Consider the following 15,003-nt stretch of genomic DNA (forward strand, 5'->3'; position numbering starts at 1 on the left):
AAATAAAGTTATGAATAAAGAAAACAGATTATTTTGCACCAAAATGACAAGTTATTACGGAGTGAAAAATAAATTTGGGGTTTACATTTTGAAAGGTACGACCTATGAATTTGTGTCCATAACTTTGAAATGCGGATGTTTTGATCAGATGGTTTTGCTTTTAAGCTCATTATAAATCTTGGGTTTATTTCCTATGTGTAATTTTTTGGTTCAAAATCTGTCAGCAATGGATAAATGTTATATCTTGTAGCTTTGTGCATTCAAAAATTTGAGATTTACGCTCTATTTGGATAGCAAAGAAGGAAGAAAAAGAAAGGAAGGGAAAAGAAGGGGAGGGGGAGGTGAGAGGCTTCGAGGAAATTAAAGGGAACGAGATGAAGAACTTTTTAATGACTATCTTTACTATGTAATGATTGTAATAAAGGAATACATAAACAATACTTTTTGAATAGAGTTTAACTTTTTAAAACTTACCTATTATGGACTTGAAAAAAATTAGTCAAGTCATTGTAGTGGAGAGAGTTGATATCCTTGAAGAAGATAAAGTGGTTTTGGGGACGAGGTAACAAATACATACAATATTTGGAAGAGAAAGAAGGACTGGGACAAAAAGAGAGTAGGAGATATAGAGAGAAGGAATGGGAGCAAAAGAGAGTAAGATACAGAGAGAAAGTGAGATGGACTAAGGAAAAAACATAGTAAGAGAGAGAGAGAGAGAGAGAGAGAGAGGGGGGTTGTAACAGGTGATTTTCACCCTACATTTCCAGTTCATCTTACACTATAATATCAATTCTGAAGTGGCTTGGGCATCAAAAGTGACCAAGAATCGAACTTATTTCTAATGAGTAAAATTACGAAACATGTTATGTACATGATGTTAGCCGTAAATAGTCATAGTTAATAAAATATACAATTTTTCAAAATAAGAAGAATTTATTTGAGAAAATGGAAAGCCCTAGACAACTTCCTTAACCAGTACGCTGTTTTTACCATTCACATGCATACAAACCTAAACTTCACAATCATTAAAACATATCCAATTAACATAAACCAAACTTGCATACATTTTAAAAATCTTCAGGATAACACACATATTAACACGAGCAAATTTACATATCATAGCGTTGGGGGGTGCGCGTGTATTTGATAAGAATGTCATAAATAGCTACATATCTAAAAAAACAAGAATAAAGGGAAGGAATGAAGAGATAGAGAGAGAGAAAGAAAGAGAGATTTGATAAGATTTAATAAGATTGAGAAAGATAAGTCCTCTCATATTAGTGAAGCCATGCGAGGAAGGTATATATTCAAGTAGGTTGGGATTTACCATAATCATCTTTGAAAATTTAAAAAAAACATATATATATACATACATACATACATATATATATATATATATATATATATATATATATATATATATATATATATATATATATATATATATATATATATATATATATACTAAAATAAGGATGAACTACGAAGCACTTAAAAAGAGGGAGAACTCATAGTACGCTTCAATATAGGAGGATAAAAGGGGTGCATTGATTTTTGTGATGCAACTATGGAACTTGCCTTGTCCTTGGAGAAACTTATAAATGAGAAATTGGTGAACTAGCAAGCCATTTCTCTATTGTTAGATGTTTATGCTTCCATTTTAATTTTGTGCCAATGAAGCTTTGTATATAAATTCAAGCTTGTAAAATAGTGTGTGAAACAGGATTGAGGTGTGAAATTAGCAATTCAGGTCTTGCTAACAATAATATCTCTTTCTGTTTTCAGTCTGAGAAAAACAATGATGTGCAATTGCAAGAATATATTGAGGGGCAAGTTCTTAAATGAACATGTAATCTTTGTGGCGGTTTTCCCCCTTTTGCTATTTGGTTTTGACTGTGCACTTTCAAAGTGTATATCAGATAAAATTATGTTATCACTGCTAAATAATTGGTTGAATGTTAATACCTGAAATATAGTATGGTTTTAATCCACTTTGGAGATGAGACAAAAAGTTAATATTGATGAAGATGTTGGCTCCAATCAAAGGTTTTGAGATTGAGGGAGATAGAGAATAGTTTGTTTTATAAAAAACTAAATTTTCTAGGAAATAAGCAATCAAATATCTATGAATTATGCAAAATTATAATGAATAAGTAAGAATAGAAATAAGGAGAAGGAAGGGGATCAAATTTTAAAAGGCTTTTTAAATTTGTAAAATTAATTGTAGAAGACAAATGAGTAGTTGTAGAAGAAAGAAAACACATAATCATGCATTCCATGTTCACAAGCACACATTAATACTCTTAGAAAAACACATTTAATCAACCAACTAAATGAGGATTGAAAAAATAATTTGCTTGAGAAGGAGGAGATGCTTGAAAATGGAAAATAATGAGGGAAAATAACAAACAAAATGAATAGTGATGAGGAAAATCAAGAATAGTTAGGTCACGAAATAGAGGGAAGGGCAAATATGTAATTCACTACTTTATGATAGAGGACGTACGGAGAATTATAGAGATACAGAGAGGGGGTTGCCATTGGAGAGAGAAAGAGATAGAGAGAGATCTCGCGACAATAGAGGAAGGAAGAGGTGTGAAGCCCTTCAAAAGACCATATTTAATGTTTAATAGTGAAAAAGGCTACGAAGTAAGGAAAGGATAGAAATTAGGAGTATGAGAATGAAAAAAAAGGTGGAGAGGCTTCTACAAAGGAGATCGAAAGAGCTGAACATTTTAGAAGACTATTTCTATAACGTTATCAAGGAAAATAATGAGCATTTTTTAAAAAAAATTCTAACATTTTAAAACCATAAAAGTCAATTGTAAAAATTTAGAGAAAGATAAAAAGGGAGAGGAGAGAAAGTGAGAAGCGGTGATGATGAGAGCAAGTGTTAAAAAGCAATAAGTTAATGATCATTGTAAGTTGCAAGATTAAGAGTGTAAAAATGAAGAAAGACAAAAGGAGAGGATGGAGCAAGTGTTAAATTTTCACTATTATTTGCCTAAAGTCTATCACCATGATATTCAAAATGGGTTGGTAATAAATAAAAACTAAACAAAGAAGTTGTTTTAGTATATATTTTGAGTAAGGATGATCTTAGAGTCAATAATAGGAGTGAAATATCTTGCAAATATTTTCGAATATATTCAACTTTAATTTTGAGAAGAAAAAAAAGTACCAAAGGAGCTATAAGGAGCCAAAAAAAAATTAAAATCATTTTGGGAAAATCATGCTAGGTTCATCAGTAAGTGTTGTTTGTTTTGTTTTATTTTGTTTGTACAATCGTAGTAATAGCTAGCTTTAAAAAGAGAGATTGAGGATGGAGGGACAAAAGGGGAGAGGGAGAGGGGGGAGAGAGAGTGAGCGGAAGAAAAAGGGAGAGGGAGAGGATGATAGGGGAAGGGAGGAAGGGAGAGAAAAAGTTTCGGGAAAAAGAGAGATTGAGAGAGAGTGTGTATGTGAGAGAGAAGGAGCGGAAGAAAAAGGGAGAGAGTGTGTATGGAGAGAGAGAGAGAGAGAGAGAGAGAGAGAGAGATTATTAATTAGTACACTTAAAATCCATTAAGTAGTTATATAAATCATGAGAAAGAAAACGCTTTATCATGTGTTCCATATTTACCCATACACAATAGCACTCTTAAAAATACATATTTAATCAACAAACCAAATTAGAATTCAATTTATCTATTGTTTAAAGCCCTTAGCGCTCTTTCCTAAAACAACACAAGAACATCCTATTTATAGAATAAGATGCTCGATTGCTAAAAACACTACAATCGTTCAAATGTAACTAATTAGCATAAACCAAACTTATGTGAATTTATATAATCTTAGAGATAAAAACACACAATTAACATTACATATATTGCACCGATTAGTCCTTAAATTAGGGCTAAGCAAGACTATTTGAAAATTCGAATACTTGTTGATCCGATCCAAAAAATTTGGATATTTGATTCGAAAAAATTGGATATTGGATATTCAAGATAATCACACACAATAATAACATTAATGATTCAACAAGCTCTTTTTACAATTCATTAAATTATGCTCCCCTAATCAACATGTTAATAACACCTCAAACTACGAAACACGATCACATCCACGAATCTTACATATCTTACTGTCGAGGGGGCACGCGCGTAGTGTAGGTTGCTGGGAAATTCATAATCTCAAACTACGAAACACGATCACATCTATGAAACACGTGTGTTGACTACGATTTAATTTTTTTTCTAGATTGTTTGTTTTTATACCAATTGTTTTTTTAAAATACACCACGTATGGATCGCACTATGTTTCTTACTTTACATTATGTATACACTGCACTATTTTTACAACACAATAAGCCATTTTTAAAAATAAAACACATTGCACTTGAACTAATATTTTACACACATTTCAATCATTACACTTCTAATAGACAATTTTTAAAATATACTCTATATCAATTTTCACTAGTTGTTTGTATTACAAAGCCGGAACATAATAACGAATACTACACGGACCATACAAATTCGCGAATATTACTTATCTTGCCGTCAGGGGGGCACGCGCGTAGCGCGTGCACCAACGACTAGTTAAAACAAAAGTAGACATTATAGCTAGAGTGATGAATTTGATGATGATTATGAGATGATTAGCACATTAACTCTATATTATAATATCTGGTTCAAGTGTAACCATGTAAAAATGAAAAGGAGACATATTACATGTGCTCGAATTGAAAATGGTAAGATATATATGCTTTTATGTATGTTTGATGACTGGGTCAAAAAAAAAAGTATGTTTGATGACAAGCAGGGAACATGAGTATATATGCATTGTTTTCAAAGCCATTTATGATGGGAGAAATATATTAATTGAAAACTCTTTAAACCTATATATTCAAGCCTATTAGCTCAATTGGTCGAGCACTGTGTATTTTTATTTGCACATAAGATGTAGGTTCAAATCCTACGTAGGCTAACAAATAAACATATAGCGACCTTTTTTAGAAAATAGTTAGCTTTTTCATAGTTACTGCTTTCCTACATATTTCGACCCCTATATACATATAGTTACCCTTTTTTTTTTTTTTTTTTAACATATAGTGACCCCTTTTTAGACATAGATATCTTTTTTGTGATTACCGTATTATTACATATTGACTCTTGCTTTAATATAATCACCCATTTTTACACATATAGTGACCCCTATTTAAATATAGTCATCTTTTGTTTACCATATTTTTACATATCACATTTTGTGACCCTTGTGCACATATAATTACCTTTTTACATATACTGACCCCTTATTAGATATAGGTATCTTTTTTGTAATTACCATATTATTACACATAATGACTACTACTTTAATGTAAATACCCATTTCAAACATATAGTGACCCCTATTTAAATATAGTAACCTTTTATTTACCATATTTTTACTCATGCTAACAAGCTACTACAATTACCAAAACACAACTCATCAATGATGGCAACACGCAAGCATTATTGTAGGCTATGTAGGACTTGAACCCACACCATGTACATTATTATACAATGCTCTGCCCATTGAGCTAATATCCTATATATATGTGGACAATCCTTCTACTTGTCCCTCATTTTGCTTAAACCAAATATTGAAATAAAAGAACATCTTGTTGACAAAAACATAAATAAGAAGAATATGACCAGGAGTCTGTGATCCCCTTAAAACAAACAAAGTATCTTAGTCATGCATAACATTACTTAATGCCAAATTGTCTGGGGTACATGATAGACCACATTATTTAAATTGAAAATATTGGCTAGATAACTCTAGTTGACATGTTCAAACTTAAACCTAATAGAAGTTCAAGTTCTTAAAACAAAGGGATTATATAAAATTGATCCTATTATTTGCATAACAAATGGTCATCTTATATGCATCGTGACCCTTAAATAAACTAAACAACCTTATTCATACTAGGGGATTTGACGCGTGTGATGCGCGCGAAACGGCTAGCCCATTTGTGTGGGTGTTATGGCTAGTTCTAACACTATTAAGGCTCGTGATAATTTGTTTTATAATGTTGAAAATCCTTATTAATTGGAGCTCTACTGGAATAATTCTAAGTGTAAGTCAGTACGTATATGATTATGCATACTAAATGTTAGAAGAATTATAGTGTGTATTAGCCAATAAAAGTCTCGCAAAAGAACATTAGTTAGAATGAAAGTAGAAAATCTTGTGTTCTACTCATATATGAGATTGATGTGCTTGACATATATATGAGCTTGAATATACGAGCTGAAATGATCTTGTGTACAACATAAATATATGACTCCCTCCTTAGTCTTTACCCATTTTTTAACAACTAAATAATAATGCTCCTTCAACTTTATTTAGCGCCTGGTTTTCGTCAATGAGATTTGCCACCTCCAACCATCTAAAAAACTTGTTGATCACCCTTTTGTAGCTTGGCCTCTGTTGTACCATCTTCTATAGTTTTATTGAGAGGAGCTTTAGAATATTCCATGGTAAACTCTTCTCCCATAAGTAAAAAGTATTGTTCAATTGTGGTATTTATTTCATGAAGAAACAACATTACCATAAGTACCAACTATTATCCCTACGGATACATCCACGAATCTAATATATATATAGGGGAGTTTTTTTCCGGATTTTTAGAGAGCCATATAGGATTTAATTTTCTTGACGCACCACGTAGGATTATAAATTTTAATTGTAGCCAATAAAATAGAGATTATTAATTTCTTTTAAAATTAAATAATTCAAATGTCATGTAAGCAAAATTGTCGAATGCGATTTTTAAGTTTAATTAATTAAATGTAAAATATTATCTTTTGATATTATGAATTTTATCTAAATATATAACAAATTTTAGCACATACATTAAAAAAAATATATTTTTTTAAAAAATTCAAAAAATCGTGTATCGCACGGACTTCATCTAGTATATATGTATAAGACAGCCAATCCATAGGAACAATATCATATTGTCATTAGTATTTGATAAAAATATATATGAGTTATTTTTATAATTGACTCTTAACCTTATTGTCACAACATATTTTTTCAGAAATAATGTTTTACAAAACTAAAAATTAAAGACTTATAAAAACTAAACAAAATTATACCAGAGAGGCAGACAATACATAGCAAATTATTGATAAGGGAGATCAGAGCCAAAGTTCCATGAGCTTCATATCCCACCTTTGCCATTGAGGCATCCCACACTCCCACCAGTCATTGACATTCACTTCTTGACCAAAGAGTATTATCATGGACAAGAGATGAACATAATAAATAGAGAAAGGGAAAGTCAAAACCGTACCAGTCCATATTCACAAAAAAAAAAAAAAAAAAAAAAATCACACATAATTACACCAATTTTACTTCGAACAAGTATAATAATTTCCATTTCAGTGTTAGCATGAGGTTTTAGGAGGTTTGAACATGTTGATCGTCCGAGAATTTTGACAATCATACTTCCTTTCTATTGCTCTTCAGTTCAATCCGTTGATCAAAATTGAGTCAAAAACATCAAACTAAGACAAAAAAAAGTAAAGAACAAAACATAAATTCTATACAAAAACATCAAAATTGAGTAAAATAAATAAATAAATAAAGAACAAAACATATATAAATTTTAAAGGTAATAGAATTGAAACATTACATGATAAGAGAGGAGGTTTTATCGTGGGACTGAATTCTTCTATATGTTTTCATCCCTTCCAAAGAAACATTTCTTTCCAATGCAAATGATATGTACGTAAGATTGTTGCTTTATTAGCATCTGTTACTGACTGCTTGAATTGGCTGGCAATTACGTTCTTTATTCTTGGGGAGCCTTTTCTTGGCTATATCTCATGTATCCATATTAGACAACAATGGTGTCTCATAATCAAACTCCTTTCTACAATTAATTCGCCTCAATTTAATAATTAATCGAGGGTTGTAATATTCAATCAAACCTAAGGCAAGAGAAAGTGAAAAGAGCAGAAATTATGGAATTTAAATTGCGATTTCCAGTAAATTTAAACGTCAATGTCGTATACAGGCTACAATTGATTCAAATGCATGCATATCAGTGTTATTTGCTACTAAAATAGATGGGAAAAAAAACGTAGACAATAAACTTTGCAAACCTAGATTGTGAACTTGATATTCACTAATTTAAATTAAAATAATGAATAAACAAATTTGCCTCACCACATAAACTATTTCAATGGAGGAGAGAAAGCTCGCTAAGTACTTCAATAGAGAACTCATAAGTCACTTCAATAGAGGAGAGAGGCAGAGGAGGAAGGAGGATCGATTTTTTTTTTTTTTTTTAATTTTTTTTAATTAATGCAGGAGGAGCGTTTAAGACTAAGAGTAACAATAGAGAAAATAATAAAAGGGTAATTAATCTGATATCAATTGAGGACATATATGTAAACAAACATTTTGAGGATATTATTGTCTTCACACTATTCATAAGAGATTTTTTCCACTTTTTTAAAGGTAGGGAGGGTAGGGATGCATAGTAACTTTTTTTGGAATTATAGTTGCTCTATAGTGATCCTTTTTTACTATATTAGAGAAAAAAGAAAGTTTGGGTTATGAGTTCAAGTAAAACATGTGTACTCAACTCAAAATCCTTCATAATTTTACTTTGCACTTCATTGATGTTAAGTAACACAACATCAACAACAAACAAGCAAGATTGCAATATTATTTATCATAAAGTACCACTCCCCTAATTAAATAACACCACACTCACTAATTCACCTGCCACCATTCAACCTATCCACCACACAACAACAGTAACAAGATTCCTAATCTCGTCGCCAGCCCCCAACTGCTACCACCAACAATTCCACCAGCGACGACTACCACAATACCCGCACAATAGCACACAACTAGCTGAGCAGCAGCCCACTCGTCCCACTCCACAACATCGCCACACCAACCAGACCTCACAAACCACCACAACTTTGCCTCACTCGCCCAACTCGGCCACCACAACACCACCTAATGATAAACGAGGTCAAAACCCCAATAACCTAAATCAAATAGCTAATTTATATAGTAAAACAACGAAATTCTGTTTTTAATTATAATTAGATATGGATTGATGAAGAAATTAAAACCCTAATTTGTTAATACGAGACAAAACTCAAGCAATAGAAATCCAAAATAAGCGTAAAAAATGCGAACAGATTGTAATTCAAAAACAATAACAAAGAAATAAATTTAATCAACTTAAGAAGTTCAAAAACAAAATCAAAAATCAGAAATTTACCAGAATTACCATAAATGTCTTCAACCTCACAATTTGCATTCGAAGGGTGTGGTGCCATTGAAGAAGAAATTAACCCATTAATGCCATTGAAGAAGCTAAGAAATTAACTAAGCAATCTTGAGAGTGTAGAGAGAAAGCTAATTTTGCTGAGCTTTAATGTTTGAGAAGTTCATTGCACAACTTTGATTATTTGAGGAAAGAGAAATTGGTTGAAAAGAGAGAACGACAGGAAAATAAAATAGTAACAAGAAGATGGACTCAATCTTTTCACACGTGCTATCGTGGATCTGGTTTATTTAAGAATTTTTACGTCCCGACACATCATTAAATTAATAAATTTGATCAAAGAAAAATTAGTCAAATCAATTGTATCACATAGATTATTACAAAGTAATTGTACGCTAATATTCCCTCTTTCCTCTCTCTCCTCCAGTGAAAGTCTGGAACTCTCCCTCCTCCACTGAAACTCTCCTCCATCAAACAAGCTTCTGAGGTACGAATTTCAATTTCACCATGAATGGCATAATACCATTTGAAGTTGATTTTCATCCTCAATCGCATACTCAATTTAGGATTTTGTTTTTGCAAATAATTTATTCACCCAGACTCGGAGTCGCCATTGTGCATACTCGATTAAGGTTCCCTCAAGTTTCCCTACTCGATTAAATTAATCGTACGCTAATATTCCCCTTGTTCCTCTGTCCTTTCTCTCTCCTCACTGATAGTCTGAAGCTCTCGCTCCCTCTCTCTCCTCCATCGAAGCAGCTTCAGGTATGAATAATCCCATTTCCAGTCTATTAGGGTTCGAAAATTAGAGCGTTTATTGAATTGAAGTATAATATTGCTGTATTTATGAATTGCAATTTGCTCTTTCGATGATTTTAGGTTATGCATGGAATTGAAGCTCTGTTTTTATGAATTGATTTGAAGTTGTGTTTTTATGAATTGATTTGAAGTTCTGATTTAATGAATTTAAGTTGCTTTTTATCAATTGAATTAAATTTCTATTGTTTCGAATGTTTCAATTAGGAATGTAGGAGGCAAATTTTTATGAGGTGATTTAAATGGAAAGTTTTGTTATAGTCAGTAATTTTCCCTTTCAGTTTTTGTAGTTAATTTGATAGGAGATTTGATAAATTTTTAGACAGGTTTGTTACATACTTACTTTTGTACCTTCATGTGTTGCTTGTGTGATGATGATCAACTAATCAAGGGCTTGACCAAGTGTAGTTAAGTAGGTAGAATAATTTACCTGGGTAAGATAACCCTTATCGAATAGGGAAATCTAGTGATTGAACCACATTTCTGCTTCTCTAATTTAGTGGTTATTGAACTTCGTCATTTATATAGCTGTCTAGCTTTTAGGAAACTAGATCATTTGGTTGTCTATACTAGGGTTAATGAGATAGATATTAGTCTTAACAATATGATAAAATTTCAAGCAAACTTGTTTGCGTGGCAGTTCACTGCTGTCCCTACATTTAACTACTCTTTAATGTCTATCTCCACACCATTCAGTGCTTATTGCTGGCTATTGCTCAGCCAGTTCATTCCTTTTCTCTAATATACGGCTTGGTATTATTTCAACCTATTGTGCATCTAGTTTTATTGGATTTAACTTGTATTAATGTGTAAGGTGTTGGTCGTATGATCTACAGTGCTATTTAGAATATTTACTTAGTTCCCCCTAGCATCTTCTAAGTATTGCTGCATTATTACCCAGCAAGATACTGAAGTCCCTTGGAACACCTGAACCAAATTTGCCTATGCCTGCACAAGAAAGCAAATCATAGGAATTTGAACCCCGCCTCCCTAATGATATTGAGTTTATCTTTTACAGCTGGTGGGAAATAGTAATCAGATACTATGCATCTATGTTTAAGGTAGAATTTAGTCAAGTGGTTGGGAACACCTTGGCACTTGATCATTTGCTTATTTGCTCATTTTTCTTTTTTTGCAAGTCTTCATTCCTCCATTTGCTTTCAAGAGCCTCTAAACAATATCTGAACTCAATACCAACTTGTATAATTGTAATCACTCGGGGGAATGTTTAGTTATGGTTTGTGAATAAATGGGCAGACTGTATCATTATCATTTAAGTTTCAAACATAAACATTCAATCTTGTATGTTGTCTGTAATGACAGTAACCTTATGACTAAAATTGTATAACAGATGGCGACAAGGCGACAAAGCTGGGTACTTCAACGATGAAAAAAATAATAGGACCAATCGACGACGAAGTGCCTTCAGGTAGAGGCGGTTACGTATCTGTATTTAAGATAAGAGATAAAAGAATGTATATTGCTGTAAAAAGAGTCAAGAAGAATAATAAAGATGCTCGAAGTCATTTTGAGGTATGTAAAGAAAAAGGTTATTTACTCATGTTTATTACGTAAACGTAAGTACGTAACTATTACTAAGTATTACATACTTGTATTTATGTCTTTCTGGACAGAAAAGACGACTCTATCAGCAATGGGTCCTCACAAAAATGTTGTCCAGTTACTAGGGAGTTACGAAGATGCTGACGATGAGTACTCTTACCTGTTTCTTGAATACTTCCCCCGGACACTAAAGAACATCAGTAATAATTCCTCTTTCTTTCATTCTTTTGGTAACACTTTCCTAAGTGTTCGTTTGTCTTCGTTTTACGAATTTAGTTTTTCTGAAAACTAAAAATAGGAAACTACATAAAGTTGTTTGTACTCTTGAAAACCGATGATCCTTATAAATTTTATTGCATTTTATAAATCAGGTAAAAGTTTTCAGCTACAAGACTTCATCGGAGTAGGTATTGGCCTGGCCAAAGGGTTGATGCACATTCAAAATGCTAAATTCAAATTAGATTAACGTAATATTTTTAATATTCAAATTAGTTTCCTGTTTTTAGTATTTTTTATTCTAGCTATATATATATATATATATATATATATATATATATATATATATATATATATATATATATATATATATATATATATATATATATATATATATATATAACCAATACCTACTCCGATGAAGTCTTGTAGCTGAAAACTTTTACCTGATTTATAAAATGCAATAAAATTTATAAGGATCATCGGTTTTCAAGAGTACAAACAACTTTATGTAGTTTCCTGTTTTTAGTTTTCAGAAAAACTAAATTCGTAAAACGAAGACAAACGAACACTTAGGAAAGTGTTACCAAAAGAATGAAAGAAAGAGGAATTATTACTGATGTTCTTTAGTGTCCGGGGGAAGTATTCAAGAAACAGGTAAGAGTACTCATCGTCAGCATCTTCGTAACTCCCTAGTAACTGGACAACATTTTTGTGAGGACCCATTGCTGATAGAGTCGTCTTTTCTGTCTGGAAAGACATAAATATAAGTATGTAATACTTAGTAATAGTTACGTACTTACGTTTACGTAATAAACATGAGTAAATAACCTTTTTCTTTACATACCTCAAAATGACTTCGAGCATCTTTATTATTCTTCTTGACTCTTTTTACAGCAATATACATTCCTTTATCTCTTATCTTAAATACAGATCCGTAACCGCCTCTACCTGAAGGCACTTCGTCGTCGATTTGTCCTATTATTTTTTTCATCGTAAGGTTACTGTAAATTATTACGCAAGTATTCCCTCTGTTTTTTAAGTGCCCTACTTTCCAAAACAATCGTTTTCTTTAAGCGCCCTATTACCAAAAGTGGAAACCCTACATACATTATAAATTATTTCTTTCTCTCTTTTTTTTTTTTTTTTTTACAGTATCATTATAGTATTTTCATATTTCTCTCTCTTACCTTTCCAAATTTTTTTCCTGACCATACCCTTTCATATTAATATATATATATATATATATATATATATATATATATATATATATATATATATATATATATATTTTTTTTTTGCCTAAAACTATGCCCAAGGTTATGGGGTACTTAAAAAAACAGAGGAAGTAGTGCATCACTTACTAATCAACCATTAGAGATATATAGGAGAGCTAACCATAAATATTTTTATATCTTTAGAGACAGGAGCAACCATACACTTTGACGTGTATACATATGGACTTACCATGATTGAATTGTTGAACTCCGAACATGTGCCAAATTTAAAAGCTAAAACTGGATCAGAAGTGATCAATAGAAAATTCTATCCAAACAACAAATCTAATATAAGGACCGCTAATAAATTAGGAGATTTATTACTAAAATGTATTAGCAAAAAACCTCTAGATAGACCTGCTGTAGGAGAAATTCTGACTAGTTTGTCCGAATGTTAGATTAGGTTTTTTTTTTTTTTTTTTTTTTTTTTTTTTTTTTTTTTTTTTAATTCTAGTGATAGACTGACTGTAGGAGAAATTTTTTTATTAGTAGGTAGCTCCCCAAGGGTGGGTGTGTGTCTTTAGACATGCAAACAGCGTTCAATTTATAATTGAACCACCTATTCTTGGGTAAGGCATTTTTCCCTTTAGGGTTTTTGCCTGCGAGCCCTACTTTCTATTATTTTATTGTTTATATTTTCCTTTCTTTTATACTATTTTGTCTATGAACATTTGTATAATAATCACAGATCTATTTCGTTTTATATGAAATTCTTTATTCTTCCTTATTCTGTTTTGCTTGAATGAAAACCCTTCCCTTCTTCCTGGAGATACTCTGTTTCCTTTAAAGTTTGCATCTTTATTGCTTGTTGTCTTATTTCTTGTGAGTAAAAGTCCTGATCATTGCATTTTTGTTGTAAAAAACTTATTTAGAGACTGAAAATAATAAAATCATCAAAGTTGTACCACTACCACAAGATTCAATCATAGTTCAATTCTTTCTTGTATTCCATCAATTTCTCTAACTAGTCTCTAGTTTGTCATCAATAATTGGATACCATCAGACCATTACAATGAAATAAAGGAGGGAAGAAATTCTTATGGAATAGATTCAAATGAAAAGAAGAATGGACTAAAAGATTGCATATATAATTTTACAAAATTTTGAATAATATTCATATGTATTATAATAATCTATTATCGCTATCACAATATCCCATGAATTTTTTTGCAACTTCAAAGCACCTATGGCTAGTGTAGAAAAATGTTCCTATTACACTCAATTTTCACAGGTTTTTCAGTTGAATCGGATCAGGCAGAGACTAACTTAGTAAAACAAAATAGGTTGCTAACTCCTGGGTTGTTCCGATATGAAACAACGCACGATCTTCGTTTGACCATCGGATTGAGGGTGGTATGCCGTGCTACGCCGGAGATGTGTTCCTTGCAACCGGAACAACTCCCCCCAAAAGATACTCATGAAAACCCGATCGCGATCCGACACAATCGATGCAGGAAACCCATGAAGCCTCACAACCTCCTTGACAAATGTATCCGCCACCTTGAGAGCGTTGAATGGGTGCTTAAGGCCAATAAAGTGAGCGTACTTTGACAATCTATCCACAACTACCAGCACCGAATCGAACCCTCGAGACAACGGAAGGCCCTCCACGAAATCCATTGAAATATCCTCCCACACGGCTTCGGGGATAGGTAGAGGTTGTAGCAACCCCAAGGGGCTCGTGGTGATAGTCTTGTTCCGTTGGCATACATCGCATTTACGAACGAACTTCCCAACATCTTTCCTCATTCCCGCCCAAAACCAATCCGCGACTAGGCGGAGATAAGTCTTGAGTTCACCATCATGTCCACCTATGGGAGAGCTGTGATATTCCTTTAACAACAAAGG

General features: G+C 32.3%; 1 long non-coding RNA gene across 1 annotated transcript; it reads right to left on the reverse strand.

The window, feature by feature from the left end:
- Positions 1–12,281: 12,281 nt before the first annotated feature.
- Positions 12,282–12,869, reverse strand: LOC145556377 (uncharacterized). The gene is made up of 3 exons (XR_014091849.1): positions 12,726–12,869; positions 12,466–12,628; positions 12,282–12,324 (listed from the first exon to the last, which is right to left on the reverse strand). It is a non-coding gene; the product is annotated as an uncharacterized LOC145556377 (long non-coding RNA).
- Positions 12,870–15,003: the final 2,134 nt, after the last annotated feature.

The sequence above is a fragment of the Chenopodium album genome, chromosome 8 (assembly GCF_948465745.1).
Source record: "Chenopodium album chromosome 8, dcCheAlbu1.1, whole genome shotgun sequence".
Lineage (NCBI taxonomy): Eukaryota > Viridiplantae > Streptophyta > Magnoliopsida > Caryophyllales > Amaranthaceae > Chenopodium > Chenopodium album.